This window comes from Mobula hypostoma, chromosome 28 (assembly GCF_963921235.1).
Source record: "Mobula hypostoma chromosome 28, sMobHyp1.1, whole genome shotgun sequence".
NCBI classification, from domain to species: domain Eukaryota; kingdom Metazoa; phylum Chordata; class Chondrichthyes; order Myliobatiformes; family Myliobatidae; genus Mobula; species Mobula hypostoma.
In genome coordinates this window covers 21,847,684-21,872,709 of record NC_086124.1, presented here as the reverse complement: position 1 = coordinate 21,872,709, position 25,026 = coordinate 21,847,684, and the positions used below count along the sequence as shown (strand labels likewise).

The 25,026-nt window shown below is 53.4% G+C and overlaps 1 protein-coding gene across 6 annotated transcripts in view; it reads left to right on the top strand.

Moving 5' to 3' along the window:
• Positions 1 to 25,026, top strand: part of LOC134338688 (methyl-CpG-binding domain protein 1-like) — a 263,482-nt gene that overhangs the window by 54,930 nt on the left and 183,526 nt on the right. Inside the window, exon 1 of one of the 6 annotated variants that reach the window (XM_063034725.1) lies at positions 10,968 to 11,091. The exons of the other annotated variants lie outside the window; for them this stretch is intronic. The gene's annotated coding sequence lies outside the window, so the exon portion shown is untranslated. Of the gene's footprint in view, positions 1 to 10,967; positions 11,092 to 25,026 lie in introns of those variants that run through there. 6 annotated transcript variants of the gene reach the window in all.

Genomic DNA, 25,026 nt, shown 5'->3' with positions numbered 1-25,026 from the left:
TAGACCTTGCACATCTCCTTTAAACGCCCCCCCCTTAAATGCATGCCCTCTCGAAGTCGAAGTTGCAAGTTCCCAAGTACCCTGGGGAAAAGGTACCGCCTGACTACACTATGTACTCCTCTCATCAAGTTTTCAAACTTCTTTTCCGCCTCCTCTCACCCTCCGCCACCCCAGAGAAAACAGCCCAAGCTTGTCCATCACACAAAACGGTGCAGAAACTCAGCGGGTCAGGCAGCGTCTACGGAGGGGAATAAACAGTCGATGTTTCGGGCCGACACCCGTCATCAGGGCTGGAAAAGAAGAGGTTGGAGGTGGGGACGGGGTGGGGGGAGCTAATTAACCGTACCAGCCTGCTTATTTTTGGGATGTGGGAGCAAATCACGGGGCAGAGGGTGGCAGAGACTGAACATAGAACATTACAGCATAGGAACAGGCCCTTCGGCCCATCCTGTCTGTGCTGAACACAATGCCAAATTAAACTAAAGGCCTTACGCCTGCAAGTGGTCCATATCCCTCCATTTCCTGTCTGCCCATGTGTTGATGTATCAGTCTCTATCGTACCTGCCTCCACCACCACCACCCCTGGCAGCACATTCCAGGCATCCAGCACTCCCCCACACATCTCCTTTGAACTTTCCTGCTCTCACCTTGAAGCACGTCCTCCAGAATTTGACATTTCTACGCTGATGATTCTGGCTGCTTACTCTGATACATCTGCCTCCGGTAATCTTATAAATGCCTACCAGGTCTCCCCTCAGTCTCTGTCGCTCCAGAGAAAGCAACCCAAGATTGTCCAACCTCTCCTGATAGCTCTTAGTTAACTCTACCATCCAGGCAGCATCCTAGTGAACCTCATCTGGACCCTCTCCAAAGCCCCCACGGCCTTCCTGTAAAGGGATCAACCAGATTATGTGAGGAATTGACTGAGAAGACAGCCAGTATTCCTGTCCTAGGGTTGAAATGTCATATATGCTCAGTGGCCGCCTTATTGGACGTCTCCTGTACCTAATAAAGTGGTGACTGAGTGATTGCTCATGGTCTTCTGCTGCTATGGCCCATCCACTTCCAGGTTCGACATGTCGTGTGTTCAGAGATGCTCTTCTGCACACCACTGTTGTATCGTGGTTATTTGAGTTACTGTCACCTTCCTGTCAGCTTGAACCAGTCTGACCATTCTCCTCTGACCTCCCTCATTAACAAGGCATTTTCACCCACAGAACTGTCGCTCACTGGATTTTTTTTTTTTGCTTTGCACACCATTTTCTGTAAACTCTAGAGACTGCTGTATGTGAAAATTTCAGGAGAGCAGCAGTTTTTGAGATACTCAAACTACCCCATCTGGCACCAACAATCATTCCGCTGTCAAAGTTGCTTAGATCACATTTCTTCCTGTATTCTGATGTTTGGTCTGAACAACATCTGAACCTCTTGACCATGTCTGCATGCTCTTATGCATTGAGTTGCTGCCACTTGATTGGCTGATTAGATATTTGCATTAATGTACAGGTGTACCTAATAAAGTGGCCACTGAGTGCACTGGGTGGGGGGGCAGAGGTTTAAGTTGGGGGGGTGGGGGAATCTGTAAAGGAGATGGCGGGGCAAGTTTTTTTCCCCCCACACAGAGAGTGATAGCTGTGGTCAGGAGACAGGGTGGAGTCAGGCAAAATGCTAGCATTTAAGGGGCATTTAAACAGACTAATGGACAAGGCAGGTAACAGAGAGACTAGCGAGATTCTGCAGATGCTGGAAATCCAGAGCAGTACACACAAACTGCTGGAGGAACGATGCGTCAGGCAGCATCTGTGGAGGGAAAATAAACGGTCGACGTTTCGGGCTGAGATCCTGATGAATGTTGACTGCTTATTGGTCTCCGTAGTTGAGGCAGATGTCAGTAGATTAGACTGACGTCACAGTCAGCACGGACGTCAGGGCCGAGTGGCCTGATTCAGGGAATATTCCCATCCCGAGCATTCCTTCACTTTATTTCTGCATATCGACGCGCAATATGCCCAACCACTCACTGATCCTCACAACAAAATCTTTCTGAATGCTCTTAAGACCGAGAAAGGGGGAGATGAGAGTGAGGAGAGAGTTTACGAGGGAGGGAGAGAGAGGAGAGAGTATGGTATACAGGAATTGTGGAAGGGTGACGTACAGTGCAGGGTTTGCATGGTGATTAGACTGCGGGGCGGAGAGAGATGTGCTGCTGTGTTTGTGGGTAGTGAAGCATGAGCAGGAACATGGAGTACTCACTAGAGAGCTCGGTTACTGCCAACCTGCTGGGTCGAGCCCACAGCCCAGTTTGCCAGCCAGAGCCCTGGCTGCACTGAGCCGCCAGCCCTCTGGCTGTACAGGGGCAGCCCGGAGACGCTGGCCGCTGGCGTGGCAGGGAGTGCGTCAACAGAGGAGGGCCTGAGGAGAAGAAAGACCTCCATTGAGGATCCTGCCTGACCACATCTCTCAAACATTCCCGCACCATGCACAGCACACACTGCCCGGCTCTGAAGGGAGCCACTGTTGGCTGCGCAGATGCGGAAGCCATTTCTTTTGCTCACACCAGGTGTTTGAGGTGGGGGGATTTCAGGCCAGGACTTCCCCTGCGCTCTCTGCTCAGGTTTCAGTAACACTTCCACCTCTCTTCACTCTCCCTGGCTTCTCTTTCCTGTCTTTCTACCCCCTCTCTCTCTACCCCCTCTCTCTCTCCCCCTCCCCCTCTCCCCCCCTTTCTCCCCCTCTCCCTCCTCCCCTCTCCCCTCTGCCCCCTCTCTCCCCCTCTGCCCCCTCTCCTTCTCTCACCTCTCTCTCTCTCCTCTCTTCTCTCTCTCTGTCTCTCTCTCTCTCTCTCTCTCTCTCTCTCTCTCTCTCTCTCTCCCCCCCCCCTTTGCGTGCTGTCTGTAGTATTTTCCACTGACGCAACGATGACAGAGCTGATGGGCTTTCCTTTTGTGTGTTGCCTCTGGGCTGAACACCTCTCAGTGTCCTGTGCGGTGGGCGAGGAGTGGGGTCTGTGATTCGCCCTGCGTTGTGGCCGTGTCTGTTCCCACTGAGCTGGCAGATTCGTTCTGTGTCGCTGCTTGAATGCACATCGGGGGTTGTGGTGGGGGGGGAGGTGGGAGGTGAGGGAATCTACAGAGAGCTCAGTCGCAGTAAACGTGAAGCAGCTGGCTTCTCAGGTTCATGTAATATCCTCTCCTTGGCCTGTGTGTGATTCCAGCCCATGTGTTACAGAGCAGGCTCCTCAGCCCATCCAGATCGTTCCAACCATTGCATACTGTTCCCATTTACCATGGCCTTCTCTGCCTCAGAGCCACACTGCACTCGGCCGACCTCATCTCTGCTGACCCAGGCTGCTCATCTCAGCCAGTCCCACCTACCTGTAATCCTCTATCCATGTGCAAAAGTCTTAGGCTCATATATGTTGGTTCAAGGTTCAAGTAACATTGATTATTAAAGTACGTATGCAGTATGTAACTCTGAGATTTGTCTTCTCCAGACAGCCACAAAACAAAAACAAACATGGAAGCCGTTCAAAGAAAAATATCAACCCTCCCCACCCCCCCCATGCACACAAACAAATAAATCATGCCAACAGTGACAAGAACATCAACACCCCCACGCAGAAAAACCTAACAAATCGAGAGTAAACAGACCTCGAAAGAACCGGTAGAAACACAGAATTTAAAAGCATAATACTGAAAGAGTCCACAGTCCAATCCGTAAATCACAGAATATCGGTAACAGTACTGTGTGTGTCAACGTGGAGCAGAGAGCGCGTTTGTATATCTGGCAGGAGCAAAGGAAGTTGGGAATGGTGTGGGTGGAGTGCTGCGGGAGCGGTGTGGGACAGGTGGCAGAGGAGGAGTGGCGGGACCCGGGGGGGGGGGCGGTTGTGGTGGGTGAGGGATGGTGTGGGTGCAGACACACCCAGCCCCGAGACACCAGGCAAGGTTACTTGATTCCAAGCAATTGGTTTATTGTTCATTACAGAATATCTCTCTGGTGCTTCTCGCTCCCGTCCCCTTATCAGAACCAGGTTTATCACCACTCATGAAATGTGTTTTTTTTTGTGGCATCAGTACAATGCAATACATAAAATTTTGCACCTGTCTAAGTGTCTTTTAAATGTTGTTCAGGTACCCACTTCGCCCACTTCCTCTGGAAGTTCCTTCCATATACAGACCAGCCTCTGGGTGAAAAAGTTTGCTGCTCAGGTTCCTGTTAAATCTCTCCCCTCTCACCTTAAACCTGTGCCCTCTAGTTCTTATTCCCCAACCCTGCGGAGAGAGACTCTGACCACCATCTTATCTACACTCCTCGTGGTTTTATAAACCACTACGGCTGGCAGGGTGGAGATGCGTCTCCACCAGAGGAGGTGTAAGGCTCTCCTTCCCTCTGCTGGCCTGCAGGTCACCCTTGGGCAAGGTGTAGCACCTGCTTAGCCCCCAGTCAAGGTCACAAGATTTCCACCATCTCCCATGGCTTCACAAGTCCTGGTTACTTAACCACTGTCGCCAGGCTGAAAATCTCTGAAGAGTATCGATGATGGCTGGGGTCACCCGTCTTGTAAAGACCACGTGTGTCGAGAAATTTGCCAAGAACAACCATGGGCATGGAAAGCCCAGGACTGCCCATGGCATACAACATGTCACATAATGATGATGATATCAGGTCACCTCCAGGCCCTGTCCAGTCTCTCCTCCCTCCAGTGCCGGGAATGTCCTCATGAATCTTTCCTGCCCCTGCTCCCCCTGCAGCTCAATGACAGCTTCCTATAGCCAGGCGACCAGAACGTCCCAACTTGGTACTCAGTGCTCCCCTCCCCCCGAACTACGTCTGCTCTCTGTCAACTGTCTGGACCCTTTTGCCCAGTACAACCTGAGTGTGGTCATCCCTGCTCCTGGCCCTGATAATGATTAAACAGAAGGGATTCTGCAGATGCTTGAAATCCAGAGCAACACACACAAAATGCCGGAGGAACTTGGCAGGTCAGGCAGCATCTATGAAAATGAATAAACAGTCGATGTTTTGGGCCGAGACCTTTCTTCAGGACCGGGAAGGAAGGGGGAGCATGCCAGAATAAAAAGGGTGGGGGGAAGGGGAAGGAGGATGGCTAGAAGGTGATAGGTGAAGCCAGGTGGGTGGGAAAGGTAAAGGGCTGGAGAGGAAGGAATCTGATGGGAGAGGAGAGTTGTCCATAGTAGAAAGGGAAGGAGGAGGGGACACAGGGGGAGGCGATAGGCAGCTGAGAAGAGTTAAGAGGACAGAGTGGGGAACTGAAGAGAGAAGGGGGAGGAAAATACATTTTTACCAGAAGGAGAGGTTGATATTAGTGTCATCAGGTTGGAGGCTACCCATACAGAATACAAGGTGTTGTTCCTCCACCCTGAGGGAGCCTCATCATGGCACAAGAGGAGGCCTTGGATCGACATGTCAGAAGAGGAATAGGGGTAGGAATTAAAATGGTTGGGCACCGGGAAATCCTGCTCTTTGTGGACGGAGCGAAGGTGCTCGACAAAGCAGTTGTCCCAGCCTAGGTTGGTCTCACTGGTGTGAAGGTGGCCGTGTCCCAGGCGCCGCCACGTTCTCCTGCCCGATCCCATTCTGAGCCGCTGGGGAGGTTGTGGCGGCAGGCTATGCCTGAGCAGGACCTGAGGGGTGGTGGGTCGGGACGTGTTGGGCCAAATGGCCTCTCTTTGTGTTGTACGACTCTGTGAGTCATCTGCTAAAGCCGAGCTATGGGATTCCCCGGGATTAGCAGCGTGGCTTTCACTTGCAAGCACCGGTAGTTGGTGCAGCCTCTCCCCTCCCCTCCCTGGGGCTGTAGTCCTGTGGGGAGGGGGGCTGCGGTAGGTGGGTTGGAAGCTTTTTACTGCAGTTGGAGGAACCAGCTGCAGTGGTGTGGCCCTGCCTTCCCCCACTGCCTGGAACCCCCATCTCCTGTGTCAGCTGGTGGAGGGTGTAGGAAGGGTTAAACGGATGTGGCTGCATTTTCTTGCTTTGAACAAAGGAGAGTGTGTGACTGTGATTTTCAGTGTGAGTGTGTTTCTGTCCATCTGTGTCTGTGTGCATATGTGTTTGTGTGTGTATGTATGTTTTGGTGTGTCTGCATGTTTGTGTGTATCTGCATGTGTACATCTGTTTCTCTCTCTGCGTGGATCTCTGTTCTCTCCTCTCTCCCTCCTCCCTCCTCCCTCTCCCTCCTCCCTCTCCCCTCCTTCCTCTCTCCTCTTCCCTCTCCCCCTCCCCCTCTCCCCCCTCCCCTCTCCCCCTCCCCCTCCTCCCCCTCTCCCTTCCCCTGCCGTCTCTCACCCCTCCCTCTCGCCCCCTCTCCCCTTTCCCTCTCTCCCCTCTGCTCTCTCATTCTCACTCTTCTCCCCACTCTCTTCCTCTTCCTCCCTCTCTCCGTGTTTACTGTAACGATACCACTCCCTCTCGCTGATGTAGTAGCCACGCTCTGATGGAACAGAGCGGGTTCCCAGCATGCTCTGTTGTGATGTGGCCCAGTGCGGGGAGTGTAGGGCAGATTCTCACTGGGGTCAGTGGGTAGGAGCTGGGCCCCTGTGGGAGTGGGGAGAGTGAGGCCACGGAACGACCACTGGGAGGGCGTAGAGCTCAGGGTGTAGGTTGTTTACCCAACTTCCCAAAGGAGGGGGAAGCGGGTTACAACCCACGTCTGTGACGAGCACCCCGTTACCGCCAGAGTAGACGGGTACAGGACTGGGTCGATAGCCTTTTTGCAGGGAGGTGGGAGCATGAGGGCTGAGGGGGAGAGGAGGGAGAGAGAGAGAGCTAGAGGGAGGGAAATGGATGGGGAGATGAAGGGAGTTGGGTGGGAGGTAGAGACAGGGGGGAGAGGGATGGAGGGAGAGGGGTGGGAGCAGAGAGAGAGCTACAGGGGATGAATGAAGAGAGAGGAGGAGAGATGGGCAAAGAGAGAGAGAGGTGCAGGTTGGGGGGAAGCAAATGAGCGAGGTCTGTCTGATCCAGGCTCCTGGCCAAGAGGGACATCTGCTGTGTCAGCCCTGGGTTTCGCGAAGGCCAGTGAGGGGAGAGGTGTGCAGTTGAATGTTCACTCCCTTCCAGCTGGCCACTTCCCAACACCTTCCTTCCCTGTCTCCATCGCCGTCTCGTCTCCCCCGGCTTGTAACGAATTTGCCGGGGTCAGGTTCCCAGTGGCAGCCCTCCATGTGACTGAGGAGGGAGGCGGGGAGCTGGAGAGCTGGTGGCAGTGTGAATTTCTAGTCTATTCCCTGGGTCTAACAGTTCCCACCCTCCCACCCACCCAATCTGCTGGAGTCTCCTGGGGCACGGGAGTCAAACCTGCGTCCAAACGAGCCCGGGAAGTGGGATGACAGTCAGTCAACCCCAGATGGCTCAGCGCCACCGAGCGTCATACTGTCAAGAGCTCTCTGCAAAGCCGATTCTCTGGCCCCTTTTCTTTTCGAAATTGTAAGTGCTTCTGAAGCAGTTAAGAGTGGGGATTCTGTATGTAAACAGCTGTCTGTCACGGCAGCGGCTGGCACCGGGGAGCAAGTCTGTGCAGAGAGCTCTTGTCTTCCTCGATAGGCTGTGTGTGTGTGTGTGTTTGAGTCTGTATCTGTGTGTCTTTTTTATGTGCATCTGTATGCGTTCGTCTGTGTGTGCACGCATGTGTGCCTGTGTGAGTGTGTGCGTGTGTGCATCTATATGTATCTGTGTGTGTTTGTGTTTGAGCGTCTTTATGTGCTTCTGTGTTTGTCTGTGCGTGCGTGTGTGTGTGCATCTGTCTGAATGTACCTGTATGTTTGTGTGCGTGTGAATCTGTGTAAGTGTGTGTGCGTATGTGTCTGTGAGTCTCTGTGCACGGTTCTTTGTGTGCACGCGTGCGTGTGTGCTTGTACGTTGTCCAGCTGATCGAGGGAGATTTGCAAGAACCTTCCCGGTTAATGATTAGTTGGTGGTTAATAGGTGTCAGCTATTAACCAGTTTCTCCATGGGTCCCATGCTTGCCTCTCGGAAGCTCGTCCCTTTTGCCTTGGGGAGTGCCGTGCTGCGGGGCGGGGGTGGTGGTGGAGCGGCGAGTAGGAAGTGCGAGCTGCGGGGGGGGGAGGGTGATGAGTGAGCTTAGCATAGGGGGGTGTGCTGCACTGTTGAGCATTCGGAGTGTTGAGCTGTTGTACGGTGCAGCTGCATCTTGTGGAGTTTCAGATGGTCTCACAGACTTCAGAGCCGGCACCTTGTTCACCAAGCAGGTTTCACCTCCGGTCCCTCTGCCCAGCACGGGGTCCGTCCCCTCTCTGCTTTGGCCAGACCAGGTAGTTTTTCAGTGTAGCGAGAGTCCGTACCTCCACCACCCCCTCAGGCCGTGCAGTGCGCCCCCAGGGTCTAAAGATTAGATTTTTATTTGTCACGGCGTACATCGAAACATACAGTGAAATGTGTCGTTTGCGTCAATGACCAACTCAGTCCGAGGACTGAGGTGTGCAAAGTTCCCCGCCCCCATTCTAACAACTTACGACTGGAGCACCTTCGGGAGCGTCCTGTCTGGCTGCACCATTGTGTGGTTCGGAACCTGCGAGGCATTGCACCCTAAGACCCTACAGAGGATAGTGAAAACCGCCCAGAGGGTCACCGGGGTCTCCCTCCCCAGCTATTTGTGACATTTACCGGGAGCGTTGCAGACAAGCATTATCAAGCATTGTTGAGGATTCTCCCTCAACTCATCCCACAATCTCTTTGACCCACTACTGTCAGGAAAGAGGTACAGGAGCATCAGGAGGAAGACTGCCAGACTGGGTAACAGCTTCTTCCCCCCCCCCCCCCCAGGCTGTGAGACTAATGAATACCCTGCCACTGCTGAAGTCTCGTCACTAGGAAGCGAGCTGTTTACTGTTTACCTGCGCAGTGCGCTACATGCATTTTGAATTGTATTTGTTAACTTACTTTGTTTTGTGCGCTGTGTGCAATATATGTTTTGCTGGTGCATCATGGCCCAGAGGGACGTTGTTTCGTTTGGTTGTATATATGTACAGTCGGATGACAATAAACTTGGATTTGATGTATTGGGGGCAGGTTTGGCCACACCACTGGTTTGTTCATCGTGTGCCGTGTCGTATGACGTGGGCGATCATGGTCTTCCTATGGCAAATTTTCCTACAGAAGCGGTTTGCCATTGCCGCTTTCTGGGCAGTGTCTTTACAAGACAGGTGACCCCAGCCATTACCAATACTCTTCAGAGATTGTCCGTCTAGCGTCAGTGGACTTGTGATATGTGCCAGCTGCTCATATGACCATCCACCACCTGCTCCCATGGCTTCAAGTGACCCTGATCCAGGGGGTGGGGGCTTGGCTGGTGCTACACCTTGCCCAAGTGTGACCTGCAGGCTGGTGGAGAGAAGGAACACGTTACACCTCCTTTGGTCGAGACATATCTTCACCCCGCTACCCTTACACTTTCTGGTGCCACCATAGAATGCCTGCGACTCACTGACCTTAACCTTAACCCCGTACGTTTTTGGACTGTGGGAGGAAACTGGAGCACCAGGAGGAAACCCATGTGGCCGTGGGGAGGACGTAGAAACTCCTTACGGGCGGCGACAGGAATTGAACCCGGACTGCTGGTGCCATAAAGCGTGGCCCTGCCCATATCCTTTGGCAGCTCTGCCACGGGGTAAAGTTCCATACTATTACACCCTATCTCTGCTGATCACTCTGTCCACCTCTATCAAGTCCCCCCTCAGCCTCTTCTGCTCCAGGGAGAACAGACCCAGCCTCTCCGGTCTCGCCTCATAGACGAAATGTCCTGGGGAATCTCCTCTGCACCTTCTCCACCTCCTTCACCTTCCTCTCTTTCTGACCAGTCCAAATGATCAGCTCCCATTCCACTCTTTACACTACAGGTCTCTGAGACCATAAGACATAGGAGCAGAATTAGGCCATTCAACCCAACGAGTCTGCTCCACCATTTCATCATGGCTGTTTTATTATCCCTCTCAACCCCATTCTCCTCGTACCCATTGACGCCCTGACTATCCAAGAACTTATCAGTCTCCACTTTCAATATACCCGATGACTTGGCCTCCACAGCCGACTGTGGCAATGAATTCCACAAATTCACTACCCTCCATCTAAAGAAATCTGTCCTCATCTCTGATCTGAAGGAATGTCCTTGTATTTTGAGTCTGTGCCCTCTGATCCTTGAGTTCCCCACTGTAGGAAATGTCCTCCCCACATCCACTCTTATCTAGTCTTTTCAGTATTCGATAGGTTTCAGTGAGATCCCCAACCACCCCCCCCCCGCCATTCTTCTGAACTCCAGCGAGTACAGGCCCAGAGCCATCAAAGATTCGTCGTATGTTAACCCTTTCATTCCTGGAATCATTCTCATGCTGGGGATGGTCAGGTGTGGGGAAGCTGTGATCCACTGTCAACCAAAGGACCCAGTGGACAGGGTGCCCCTTTGGACTGTGCCACTGAGGGTATGAGAAGTGTGGACACAGGCGGAGTTTGCATCTGTATATGTGTGTTAGAGTTTGTGCCTGTGTGTGTGTGTGTGTGAGGTTGTGTATATATCAGTCTGTGAGAGTGTGTACGTATGTATCTGTGTGTGTGTGTCCATCTGTGTGAGTGTGTGTCATTGTGTATATATCAGTCTGTGAATGTGTGTGTGTGTGTGTGTGTGTGTGTGTGTGTGTGTATATACACACTGAATATCTCTCCTGCCTGGCTCTCTGCTGCTGTCAGTTATCCAGCTGATTCCTCCTTTTGACAACCCAGTAATTAGCCAGTGAGGGAGGGTTGTTTCCTTAGTCACCACGGTCTTCCTCCTTAAATCCCCCTCCCTCCTCTGCCTGTGTGTGTGTGTGTGTGTGTGTGTGTGTCTCTCTCTCTCTCTGCCCCCTGCCCCCCCCAATCAGCTTGTTGGCAGACCTTTATCCCCGGCACATCCGCCCGCCTCCTCCCTCCCTCCCCCCCTCCACTCCTCGCTCCGTGTGCAATCACCTGCCTGGCGATTTTGCTCGGCAGGCGACGACCAACAACTTCTCCGCACTGAGGATCAGGTTTCGGCTGCTAACGCGCGCTGGCACCTGGCCGCTCCGACATCTGAGTATGGTCAGTCTGACAACCGGCTGGTGGGGAGGGGTACGGTGAGCCTGCCTCTAGCTGCTGGAGGGTGGCTGGCTGGGAAGTGGGGGAGGTGGCTGCCTTGGTTGTTAGTGGCAATGAATACTTGTGTGTCGGGGTGAGGGGTAGTAGGCCAGGGTGGGGGGTGAATTCCCCCCAAATGTACGCGCTCCCGACAATTGGCGTTATGCACGTCAGACCCTCAGAAGGGCAAGGGAGATGGGGTCAGAGTTTAATGCTGTCCCTCACACCCCCACTCATCCCTTCCGTCTCTGGGCTAGATCACCTCAGTGGGGCAGTTGGGCTGACTGGTGGCGAAGTCAAGCGAGAGGCTCGCCATCACGCCCCAACCTCAGTTTTGCCTTTCACCCTTCACTTCACTCCCCACCTACACCCTCCTCTCACTCCCCCCTTCCCCCTCATCCATTCTCAGCCTCCCTTTCCCAGAATACCCCAGGCAGACCCACCTTTACACCCTCTCGATCCCACTTCTCCCAGCTGGCCGACTCTCGATATCGTCCCCCCCACCATTCTCCTTCCCCTCTCCTCCCCCCTTCCTCTCTCCTCCGCCTTCCTCTCTCCTCCCCCTTCCCCTCTCCTCCCCTTCCCCTCTCCTCCCCCTTCCCCTCTCCTCCCCCTTCCCCTCTCCTCCCCTTCCTCTCTCCTCCCCTTCCCCTCTCCTCCCCCTTCCCCTCTCCTCCCCCTTCCCCTCTCCTCCCCTCTTCCCCTCTCCTCCCCCTTCCCCTCTCCTCCCCTCTTCCCCTCTCCTCCCCTTCCCCTCTCCTCCCCCTCTCCTTCCCTTCCCCTCCCCACTGTCCTCTCCCCCTCCTCCCCACCCCTCCCCTCCCCCTCCTGTCCTCGTTCCTCTCCACTAACCTCCCCACTCCTCTCTCCCCTCTGCTTCCATCCTCACTACCCTCTCCCCTTCCCTCCCTTCTCCACCTTCTCCCCCTCTCCTCTGCTCTGCTCTTTCCCTTCTTCCCTCCTCATTCCCCTCTTCCTCCCTCTGCCCTCTCCCCTTCTCACCTCCCCTCCCCTTCCTCTCCGACCCCCTCTGTCCCCTTCTTCCCTCCCCTTGTCCCTCTACTCTCTCCCCTTCCCTGCTTCTCCCCTCCCCTCCTCCCACATTCCACCCCCTCCTCGAGCCACGTTCCTACACCCATCTGTCCCTCCACATTCGTCCTTCTCCATCTGTCTCCCTGTCTCCCTTTCTGCCTCCTTCAACTTTACACTTCTCTCTTCTGTCCCTATTTCTTTTTCTCTCTTCCCCCACCCCCGTTCCTCTCTATTTGTTCCTCCCTTTTGTCTCCACCCCCTGAAGACACTCATTCGAGCGAGCCTCCCAGACAAATTGTCCGTTCTGCTGCCGCGCTCCCTGCTCACTGCAGCCTCGACCGCTGTCAGGCTGTGCCTGTCATCCCCACTCCGAGCCTCCCCATATTACAGACCTGCCCGACAGGTTATTGTGCAGGGCGAGGCTGTGTCGCTGTGGGATGTGTCGTGTCGTGCAGGGGAGGGGAAGGGCAGTCAGGGATAAAAGACCTGCTCTCCTTGGCTGCAGGGCATTCGAGTGTGCGTCATGAATGCTTGAGTGAATAGAGACACGGAAGGTCTCGGAGACAGAGCACAATTCATTACCCAGCGTTACACGCAGAGTGCTGAAGGAACTCAGCAGGTCAGGCAGCATCTACGGTGAGGAATAAAGTCTGCAAAGCCCGGATAGAGTGAACGTGGAGAGTGGGGGGAGTCTAGGGCTGGGTGGGGGAGGGCGCAGCCTCAGAATACAAGGACGTTCCTTTAGATCAGAGATGAGGAGGAATTTCTTTAGCCAGAGGGTGGTGAATCTGTGGAATTCACTGTCACAGACAGCTGTGGAGGACGTCATTGGGTGTTGTTTTAAGCGGAGTTTAATAGGTTCTTGAGTAGTCAGGACATCAAAGGTTACGGGAAGAAGGCAGGAGAAAGCGATTGCGAGTTATGGTGTATCTGCCGTGACCGAATGGCGGGGAAGACTCGATGGGCCGAATGGCCTAATTCTGCTCCTGTGTCTTATTATTATTATTATGGTCTCGTGTTTATAAGATCATTTCCTCCGTTCCGGTGATTTTAGCCAGATGAGGTGTGAAGCTGTTACAGCTCGGGCCGTCGGAGTTCGAAGTTCAATCCCGGCGTTTGTACTTCCTCCCCGTGACCGCCTTGGTGCCCGAGTCTCCCACGTCCCAAAGACGTATCGATTAGCAGGTTAATTGGTCGTGGTAAATTGTCCCGGGATTGGGCTTGGCTTAAATCGGCGGGGTTGCCTGGAGGTGCGGCTCGGTGGGCCTGGACCCTGTTTCGCGCCATAGCTCGAAATATAATTTCTGAATGGTACTTGGTGGCACTGGGCTGTGGGGTGTTTCGTGACAGTTCACCCTCTCTCTCAGACGAGCGCCACCGACAGGTCACTGTCTGCACCTCATGGTCAGAGCGCTTCTTACATCATTCACCCACCCACCCATCTTCCTCCTCGACTGGTCTCACCTATCACCTAGCGACTTGTGGTGCTCACGCTCCTCCCAACACCCCCCCGCAAACGCACCACCTTATTCTTGTGACGTCCCACTTCCTTTCCAGTCCTGGTTAAGGGTCTCAACTGTTCATTCCCCCTCCATAGATGCTGCCTGATCTACTGTGTCCCTCCAGAATTTTGTGTGTGCATTGCTCTGGATTTCCAGCATCTGCAGAAACTTTTGTGTTTCGGAGGAGGATAGAGGCTTTGGTATAGTCACTGGAAAGTGCAGGGAATGGAGGGAAATGGATCGCGTCTGGGCAGAAGAGATTCCATTTAATTCAAATATTGTGCTCAGTGTAGACACTGCAGGCGAAGGGCCTGGTCCTGTTCTGTACCGTACTGTCGCATGAGAGAGGGTGAAGACAAAATTACCCAGAACATGGCACGGGATGGAGGGTTCTCACCCTTCCTCTCTCAATGCCCCTCCCACAGGACAGTGCTCCCTCCTCACCACTCCACCTACCATGCAGCGCTTCCTCTTCACTGCCCGTCCTACAGCGTGACGCTCTATCCTCACTGCCCTTCCCACAGGATAGCGCTCCCTCCTCACCACTCCTCCTACAACACGGCGCTCCCTCCTCACTGCCCCTCCCACAGCGCAGTGCTCCTTCCTCACTGTCCCTCCCGCAGTGTAGAGCTCCCTCTCACCGCCCCTCATGCAGCTTGGCGCTCCCTCCGCAGCGTGTCACACCCTCCTCCCCTCCTGCAGCACGACGCTCCCTCTTTGTTGCTCCCCTGACAGCTCAGCAGTCCCTGCTGGCTGCCCCTCCAACTGCATGACGCTCCCTCCTCGCCACCCCTCCTACAGCACGGTCATCCCCCTCTCGCCCAGATGATATGCTGGTATCAGCAGTCCATTACCGCCTCCTCTGGGACTTCCGTCTCCATCGGCACACAGGCTACCTGACGGCAGACCCAGTGGGTCACTATTGTACCACCCAGAGCCCGTGACTTTCCTCTTTCTGTCTGGTCACCACAGAATCCTTTGGAGTGGGCGGGGGGGCAGAGAAGAGGTGGGTCCCAACCTATGCTTTCCCCATCTCTGAGGGGGGGAGGGTGGAAAGAGATGCCATTATGCTTTGCCCCGGTGCCCCGGAGACACGATTTTCCAAGCGGCCGACGTGAGTCGGAGAGAATTCCCTTGCCATTGTCTCCCCAGCCTCCAACAAGGCTGCCTTTGTTCCGCTCTCTAAGAGCTTTTGTGTCCTGTCCCCGCCAGCGTCCTTGGAACTGGAGGGAGCAGTGTCCTCTTCCGTCTCGGGCAGATTCGGGGCGGGGGGGGTGCGGGAATCAGTGGTGCTGTGTGTCAGGCCGCTTCCTGTATGGTTCTGGAGACCAGGGGTTTGATCCCCACTTCTGTCACATGTGTGTGTGTCCCAATGAACGAGGGGGCTCTGAATTCGCACCAGAATCAAGTTCCGTATCATCGATGTACGCCGTGGAATTCGTTTTTTTTGTTCAGTAAAAGTGCAGTGGTTCGCGTGACGCTCTGCGGTACTGGGGACCCAGGGGTTCCATTCCCACTGCGGCCTGTAAGGAGTTTGTACGTTCTCCCCGTGACCGCGTGGGGTTTTCTCCGGGTGCTCCGGTTTCCTCCCACAGTCAAAGATATACCGGTTGGTAGGTTTGATTGCCATTGTGTATCGTCCCGTGACTGGGTTCGGGTTAGATCGGGGGTTGCTGGGCCTCGCGGCTTGAAGGGCTAGATGGGCCTGTTCCTCACTATATCTCAATCGATAAATAGTCCCGATAAGTTACAATCAGAAATAAATCTCGTGCAAACAGAGGAATGGTGAGATGCTGTTTATGGACTGTTGAGACGGAGGGGAAAAAGCTGTTCCTAAATCGCTGAGCGTGGCTCTTCAGGTTCCTGTACCTCGGGCTCCCAGCCTTTTTCATGCCAGTGAGCCTCCCCCATTAAGGGTAGCATTGAGAAGAGGGCACGTCTCGGATGGTGATGGACCTCGGTGATAGATGCCGCCTTCTTGAGGCACCGCCCTGCAAAGATGTCCTTGATAGTGAGGAGGTTGGTAGGTTAATCAGGTCCCCACCCCGCCCGGAGTGGGGGTGGATGGGAGGGGTGATGGAAGGAGTGTGTGTGTGTGGGCGGGGGGGGGTTGGAATGAAATGGGATAGGTGTAAAAGATACTTTAAAAGAGAGGTTGCAGGTTAAAGCAAGTGGAGTCTCCCTGTCACTGCCCATCTCTGTCAGTATCCTATAAACAGAGCCCCTCGATGTGCATTCTGCTGAAGACCAGAAGATGTAGCAGCAGAATCAGACCGTTCGGCCCATCGAGTCTGCTCCATCATTCCATCATGGCTGGTTTATTATCCCTCTTGACCCCATTCTCCTGCCTTCTCCCTGTGACCTTTGACACCTTTACTAATTAAGAACCTGTCAACCTCCACTCTAAATATACCCAGCGATGGTCATCTGTGGCAGTGAATTCCACAGATTCACCACCCTCCGACTAAAGAAATTCCTCAGGATGTCCTTCTATTCCGAGACTCTCCCACTATAGGAAACATCCTCTTCACATTCACTCTGTCTATCCCTTTCAATATTCAATAAGCTTCAATGAGATCCTCCTCCTTCCCCCCCCCCATTCTTCTAAACTCCAGCGAGTACAGGCGCAGAGCCAACGCTTCAACACTCCTCATACTGTAGAGTAACCCTTTCATTCCCAGAATCATTCTCGTGAATCTCCTCTAGACCCTCTCTCCAGTGTTAGCATATCCTTTCTCGGATACGGGGCCCAAAACTGCTCACAATACAACTATTGTGAGCAGTCTGACCAATGCCTTTCGATCTTCAGCATTACATCCTTGCTTCTACAGGATCCCTATCGCCCGTCCCACAATCTCTTTGACTTGTTACTGTCAGGAAGGAAGTGCAGGAGCGTCAGGACTGGGACTGCCAGACTGAGTAACAGATTCTTCCCCCCCCCCCAAGGCTGAGAGACTGTTGAAAACCCTGCCAGCACCGAGGTCTCGTCACTAGGATAGCGAGCTGTTTACAGTTTGCCCGTGCTGTGCTTTTAATACATGTATTTGAAATTATATTTCATTAACTTATTTGTGGTATACAAACGTATTTTTGTTTCCTGTGATGTGTGTTGAGTGAGTGCACGGTGGTCCAGAGGAACGTTGTTTCGTTTGGTTGTATATATGTATGATCAGATGACTGTCAACCTGAACTTTAGGGTTAGGGTCTTCCTCTGCGCAGAGATCTGGGCTGCCCCCTTCTCATCGCCGGTGCTTCCCGCGTTCCCTGTCCGTATGCCCATTCCGCCTGCGCAAGCACGGCTGCATGTCGAAGCTGGTGCTGGGGACGGGGTTGCGGAGATGGAGTCTCGAGTAGGATTAGTTTTGGGAGCCAGGTGTACAACGTAGAACACGACACACGTCGAGTGTCTGCCGCCTTTAACAAACATTGCACAGTTCCGACTGCAGCTGCCTGTAAGGAGCCCAATGTCAAGGCCCTTTGACGTATAGATCCTTTGATAATAAATGTACTTTGAACTTTGAAGATACACAAAGGATAGTCTTACGCCAGCGTTGCGTTGCTATTACTGATCGGGCATCGGAGTTCAATTCCGGCACCCTCTGCATGCAAGTTTGTACCTTCCTTCTGGTGTGCGCATGAGGTTTTCTCCGGGTGCTCTGGTTTCCTCCCACAGTCTGATTAGTAGGCTAATTGGTCTGGGGTTAAATAACTGGGTTGTCGGGTGGTGCGGCTCGAAGGGGCTGAAGGGCCTGTTCCACACTATCTCTATAGATAGATACTGGAGGAACTCAGCAGGTCAGGCGGTGTCTATGGAGGAGAGTAAACAGTCGACATTTCCGGCTCAGACCTTTCATCGGGACTGGAAAGGCAGGGGGCAGAAGCCAGAATAAGAAGATAGGAGGGGGAGGAGATAGGTGAGACAGGGTGAGGGGGAAGCTAGGTGGCTGGGGGAGGTGGGAACCAGAGGGAGGTAATGCGCTTGTCATGAGGGTCGGAGACAGGACAAGAGGGTTGAGGGGGCCACCAGAATGGGGGCAGACAGGGAGGAGAGGCTACTAGAAGTTAGAGAAGTCGATCCTCTCTCATTTTATTTAGAGGTACAACAAGGAACAGGCCCTGCCCACCCAACAAGCTGCACTGCCCAGCAAACTACCTATTTCACCCGAGCCTAATCACAGGGCAGTTTGCAATGGCTGATTAATCTACTAACTAGTACGCCTTTGGGATGTGGGAGGAAACTGGAGCACCCTGGGCGGGGGGGGGGGCGGCCACTGGGTGGTTCAGGGGGAAAACGTATAAACTCCTTACAGATGGTGCCATGACTGAACTCCGAACGTGGGAGTGGTAATAGTGTCTCGCCAGCCAGTAGGCTACTGTGGCGCCTGTTTGTGCCACCAGGCTGGAAGGCTCCCCAGGCGGAGTATGAGCTGTTGCTCCTCCAGCTCGAGTCTGGCCTCGTCATGGCTTTCTTAGTGCCCATTACACTGCTGGTGTTTAAAGCAGCAGTGAAGATCTTCCATCTCTGGAGGTGTCCAGGGATCGTTTCAGCAGCTTTATCTTGGACCTCATCATGGCAAACACACAGAAAACGCCTCAGGAACCTAGCAAGTCCTGATGAAGGGTCTCAGCCTGAAGCACTGACCGATTGTCCCCCTCCATAGATGCTGCCTGACTTGTGAGTCCATAAGACCATAAGGCATAGGAGCAGATTTAGACCATTTGGCCCGTCAAGTCTACTCCGCCATTCAATCATAGCTGATCCTCTTGTTCCCTCCTCAGCCTCACTCCCTGGCCTTCTTCCCATAATCTTTGATGTGCTGTCCAACCAAGAGCACACCTTGGACAATCTTGGCTTGTTCTCTCTGGAGTGGTGGAGACTGAGGGGAGACCTGATAGAGGTTTATAAGATTACCGGAGGCAGATGTATCAGAGTAAGCAGTCAGAATCTTCAGCGTAGAAATGTCAAATTCTAGAGGACGTGCTTCAAGGTGAGAGCAGGAAAGTTCAAAGGAGATGTGTGGGGGAGTGCTGGATGCCTGGAATGTGCTGCCAGGGGTGGTGGTGGTGGAGGCAGGTACGATAGAGGCTGTTATATCAACACATGGGCAGACAGGAAATGGAGGGATATGGACCATGTGCAGGCATAAGGTCTTCTGTTTAATTTGGCATTGTGTTCAGCACCGACAGGATGGGCCGAAGGGCCTGTTCCTATGCTGTAATGTTCTGTGTTCTGTCTCTGCCACCCTCTGCCCCATGATTTGCTCCCACATCCCAAAAATAAGCAGGCTGGTACGGTTAATTAGCTCCCCCCGCCCCTTCCCCACCTCCAACCTCTTCTTTTCCAGCCCTGATGACGGGTCTCAGCCTGAAACGCCGATTGTTTATTCCCCTCCGTAGACGCTGCCTGACCCGCTGAGTTTCTGCAGCGTTTTGTGTGTGTTGGACGAGCTTGGGCTGTTTTCTCTGGGGTGGCGGAGGGTGAGAGGAGGCGGGAAAGAAGTTTGAAAAATCGATGAGAGGTGTAAATAGTGTAGTCAGGCGGTACCTTTTCCCCAGGGTACTTGGGAACTTGCAACTTTGACTTCTAGAGGTCTGTTCTGCGTTGTATTTTGAAATAAATAAATAATCATTTCCTGTAAGGGTCACCTTATGTACAGACACTCCTGTGCCTAGTGTCACATTATAGACGTACAATCGATTTATATATATAAGCTATCTTGTGTGTTTATGTTTATTGTTTTTTAAAATTATTTGCATTTTATCCGATTGTGTTTTTGCTGCGTCGGATGCAGAGTAACATTAGTTTATTCTCCTTTACACTTGAGTACTGGAAATGACATTAAACAATCTCGAATCTTGCCTCTCGAGTAGCCTTGCCCGCTAGGAGGAGGTCGCCGTGTTTGTTTTCCTTTGCTCCACGCCTCCTCCAGAAATCCCCAGCCATGGCGTGCGAAAGCAGGGCCTTTGGCCCGAAAGGTGTGTGCTGGCTAGCCCTCCCACATCCTCCTACCTCCCCATGTCTTCCCATGTCTTGGCACACCTCCTGTCAGGGAATAATTCCCTCTGCATATTGCCCCACCCCACCCCAACCGACCCTGGTGCGCCAGACATCTCCAATGAGCTGTGCCCACCATCTTGGGCGTGGGTTCAGACCCTTCAGGCACACTGAGCCCTGGCGGAGGTAACGCTGTGTGTGTGTGTGTGTGTAAATGTGCATGTGAGTGTGAATTCGTGTCTGTCTTTGTGTGAACGTGTGTGTAGCTATGTCTGTGTGTATGTGTGTGTGTCTTTCTCTTGTTAAGTGTGTCTGAGTGTGTGTAGGTATGTCTGTGTGTGTAGGTATATATGTCTGTGTTTGTGTGTGTCTCTCTGTGAATTGGTGTGTCTGTGTGTGTGGGTATGTATGTCTGTGTTTGTGTCTGTCTCTGAGAATTGGTGTGTGTGAGTGTGTGTAGGTGTGTCTGTGTGTGTCTCTCTGTGAATGTTTGTGTGTGTAGGTATGTGTGTGTGTGTGTGTGTGGGGTGGGGGAGGGTGGGCTGCGGTTGATCACAGAGCACAGGATGTGTACACCCTGTAAAGGCTGGCTCAGGGCTTTGCTCTGGACTTATTCCAGCCCTGGCTGTGAACCAGGGCTCAGGGACGCTTTCATAATTCATCCGCCTGACGGAGAAGCCTGCCGAGGACGTGCATGCAAAGAGTAAATAGAGTGGGGGTGGGGGGCACGGGTGAGGTATCTTTTCCCTGCTGGACTCCCCCCACAGTCATGGCTCATTGTTTTTACTTCCCTCCCCCCACACCCCACACACCATATTCTGTCAGAGGGCAGCCATTCTCTGTGGGTTTATCCAGTGTCCCCCATTCTCCCTCCCCTCCCCTGTCCCCCCACTTCTCTCCCCCTCTCCCTCCCCCTCTCTCCCTTTCCCTCCCCACTCCCCCTACCCCTCCCATCCCCTCCCCCTCACCTCCCCACTCCCCCTCCCCTCTTACCTCCCCATTCCCCCTCCCCATCCCCTCCCTCACCCTTACCCCTCCTACTCACTCCCTCCTCTTCTTCCCTCCCTTCCTCCACCCGCTCTCCCTCCCCTCCTCCCCCTCCTCCTCACCTCTCTCCTGTACCTCCACACCCCAATCTCCCCCTCTTCCTTTCTCTACATGTTACCCCTCTTTCTTCCCCCTCCCCCCATATCCCCTCCCCTTACACTGACCCCCTGCCCTCTCATAGCCCCACTGGTGCCGTTAGCTCCTCAGCTGGCTGGATGTAAAACGTCAGCAGCCGTGTGTGTTTATTGTCTGTGCAGAGGTGTGTACTGGAGTGTGCTGTGCGAGAGTGAGTGGGGTGTGCTTGCTGTAGGATGACTTCAGCCTGAGAGGCTGGGAGAGAGGCCGTGGTGGGTCTACCGGTAAACCGGGTTTATTCTTGCGTCTCGTACTGGGAACCTTGCCATCCATACAGATCGCTTCACTGTGTCACCTCTTCGAGGGGAAAAGCACTCACAGAATGCAGAGTAAAGTGTTACAGTCACACAGAAAGTGCAGCGCAGGCAGAGAATAAGGTGCAAGGGTCAGGACGAGGCAGATTGTGGGGGTTGAGAGTCCGTCTTATCATACTGGGTGGTCTGTTCAAGAGTCTGATCACAGCGGGTTAGAAGCTGTCTTTGAGTCTGGTGGTATGTGCTTTCGGGCTTTTGTATCTTCCGTTCAGACTCAGAATCTGGTTTATTATCACTGGCATATCTGGTGAAATTTGTTGTTTTGTGGCAGCAGTATAATGCAATACATAGTAATAAAACTGCAAGTTACAATCAGAAGTATATATAAAGAATAAATTAAGTAAGTAGTGCTGAAAGAGAGAAGAAGAGGATACTGAGTTTGTGTTCATGGTTTCATTGTCCATTCAGAAATCTGATGACAGAGTGGAAGAAGCCGTCCCTGAATCGTTGAGTGTGTGTCTTCAGGCTCCCTCCGTGATGGTAGCAGTAAGAGGAAAGAATGTCCAGGGTGGGCGGGATATTTAATATTGAGGCAGAGATAGGTGTAGACAAAGTCCATGGAGGGGAGGCTGGTTTCCGTGATGTGTCCGTAACTCCCTGCGGTTTCTTGCAGTCACGGGCAGAGCAGTTGCCGTACCAAGCCGTGATGTAATACACGCGGTGGTGAAGAAGGCACCATGCCTTGCATCAGCAGGGTAGAACTTTTCCTTGCAAAGTCTCTCTTGTATGCCCGCAGTACGGCACGCCCTCCTCACCGGTCCTTTTGCAGTGCTGTGCTTCCTCTTGGCCGCCCCTCCCGCAACGCGTCCTCCTTGTCACCCCTCCTGCAGCATGGTGCTTTCTCCTCACCACCCATCCCGCAGTGTGACACTCTCTCCTCCTTGCCCCTTGAGCAGACTAGTTGGTTGCAAGCCTGTGCCAACCGCGATCGTCCTTGGCAGGTCGCAGTCTGCATGTCGGGCGGGGGGGGGTGGTTTCAGAGCGCAGGGGAACATCATTAATCAGATGAATTAAGGGGCGAGGCGAAGAATGGAAGCGTTAGGTAGCCTCCAGAATGTGCAGAGAATATGGAGGGAAATGGATCATGTGCAGGCAGAAGGGGTTCAGTTTAATTTGCTGTGGTGTTCAGTATAGATGAAGTGGGCCAAAGGGCCTGCTCCTATTTTATACTGTTGCACTGAAGAGAGGGGGGCTTTTGGGGCTACCATGTTTCCATCATTGGTTCTATGGGGTTTCTCGTTTCGTGGCTGTCTGTGAAGAGTACGAATTTCAGGTTGTACGTACCTGGATACTGAATGATCCTTTGAACCTCTGCACTGGAGAGAGCGCAGAAGGGATTTCCCCAGCACGTTACCCAGGAACAGAGCGTTTCAGTTACACGGAGAGGCTGGGTCTGTTCTCTCTGAAGCCGGGGAGGCTGAGGGGGGGAGCCTGATAGAGGTGGACAGAATGACGAGGGGCAGAGGAAAGTTCTCCAGTACAGAGGTGTCCAAACCCAGAGGGCATGGGTTTAGGGTGAGGGGATCTGAGGGGTAAATTTTTACCTCCCAGAGGTGGGTTGGGATCTGGAATTCACTGCCTGAGGCTGGGGAGGGATCAGATTCTCTAACAGCATTGAAGAAGTACCTGTATGAGCTCTTGAATGGCCGAGGACCCAGTGCTGGGGAACGGGACGGGTTTCGGTGGACACGATGGACCGAACAGCCTGTGTTTGTGTTGCGTGGCTTTTAAATGGTGATTCAGCAAGTCAGGCAGCATCAAGGGAGTCGGGGAGGTGGGATAAACAGTTGGCGTTTCAGGGTGAGACCCTTCATCAGGTCCTGCCGAGTTCCTCCAGCGTTTTATTGGTGACGTTCAAGGTTCCCAGCATCTGTAATCTCTCTCGAGTCCACTTCTTATTCCATTTTGGTCATCTCTCCAACCTGATGGCATGAATATTGACTTGCTCTCCGCTGATTCCTCCCCCTCCGCCCCTCCCTTACTTTAGTGGCCCTCTCACCCATTCTCCTCCTTTCCCCAGCCTGTCACCTCGCTCGGGGTAATAATAACGGCTAGTGCAGCACTTTTACGACTGGTTTCAATTCCTGCCGCTGCCCGTAACTGCGTGACCCTGTGACCTTGCGCCCTTTCCTCCAGGTGCTCCAGTTTCTCCCCCCAAGATGTAGCGGGTTAGGGTCAGTGAAGTGTGGGCGCCGGAGGCATGGCGACAGCACGATCCTCGGACTGTGTCAGCTGTTGCTGCAAATGACGCATTTTGCTGTGTGTTTCAATGTACTTGTGACAAATTATCTTTAATCTCCCTCTGGTTCCTCACCTCCTTCCCTTTCTCGCATGATTGGCTCTCCTCTCCCATCAGATTCCTTCTTCTTCAGCCCTTCATCTGATCCCCCCTCACTTCATTTCCCCCGCCATCCTGCCTCACCTATCACCTCCCCCTCCCCCACCTCCTTATTCGGGCCTCTGCCGCCTTCCTTTCCAGTCCTCACGAAGGGTCTCGGCCCGGAACCCCAACTGCTTATTGCCCTCCCTCGATGTGGCCTGGCCTGCTGGGTTCTTCCAGCGTTCTGTGTGCGTGTTGCTGTAGATTTCGGGTGCCGGCAGAACTGCTTGTGTCGACACAGTGAAATCGCTCCCTTATCCATCATGGTCGGCTGCAGGTAGGCAGGAGATCGTGAGAGCTGATAGTCAGGCACCTCACCGCAGCAAGTTCAGTTTGGTTCGGAACTTGCCCTAATCAGATAAAGAGGAAAGAAAACCACGCTGGTTATTATCATTCACGGCGATGTTTGTAAATGCACGCTAGCTGTGAAGAGTAAGGACTGTTATGAGAACAGCTCAAAGTCTGACGGTCAGGAAGTGAAAATAGTGACACGGGGTGCTGGGGGAGAGGCGTCACTGAATGCAGTGTGAGGGAGCTGGGTTAATGTCAGTGGGGATATAGTCAGAGATGCAGGTCGCTGGGGGAGAGCCGTCGCTGAGGGACGGTGTGAGGGAGCTGGGTTAACGTCAGTGGGGATATAGTCATTGACACGGGAGAGGGGTCACTGAGGGACTGTGTCAGGGAGCTGGATTGATGTCAGTGGGGATACAGTCAGTGAAACGGTGCGCTGGGGGAGAGGGGTCACTGAGGGATAGTGTGAGGGAGCTGGATTAACGTCCCTGCGGATACAGTGAGTGACGCGGCGTGCTGGGGGAGAGGGGTCGCTGAGGGATGGTGTGAGGGAGCTGGATTAACGTCCCTGGGGATACAGTGAGTGACGCGGTGTGCTGAGGGAGAGCTACGATGTGAAAAATGTGTCTGCATGTCCCCGTTGGGGTCCTACATTGTGGCATTTTAACAGACAGATGAATATGCAGGATATTTAGGGTTAAAGGTCATGTGCCAGCAGATGGGACCCAGTTTAATTTGGCATTGACGTGGAGGGTCGTGTGGGCTGTCCCTGTGCCGTTCTGTGCTTGGTTCAGGCGAGTGGCTGGGTCCCAGGTTACAGGTTCCACCGAGGCCTGGGGACTGGCTGTGTGCTGCCAGTTCAATCCTGTTCCTGACCTAACTGTCCTTCTTATTTCGGGGCTGGCATGCGGGGCCCTTTAGGAAGGTTCATTTCTCTGCTGGGCTGGGCAGTGAGTGGAGGGGAGGGGAGTTGAAGGGCTGTGGAGATTGGGAGGGGAATAAAGGAAAGACCAACAGCTGCTTCAAATCCAACACTTCAGATTCTTCCAAGCCTTGATGAAATGGCAGAATAGACTCGATGGACCAAATGGCCTAATTCTGCTTCTATATCTTTGGTCTTAAGTGCTTTCCCAGAACCCATACATTCAGGCTGTGCTCTCTTCTCGCTGCTGTATTTGGGAAGGAGGTACAGGAGCTCTGGGT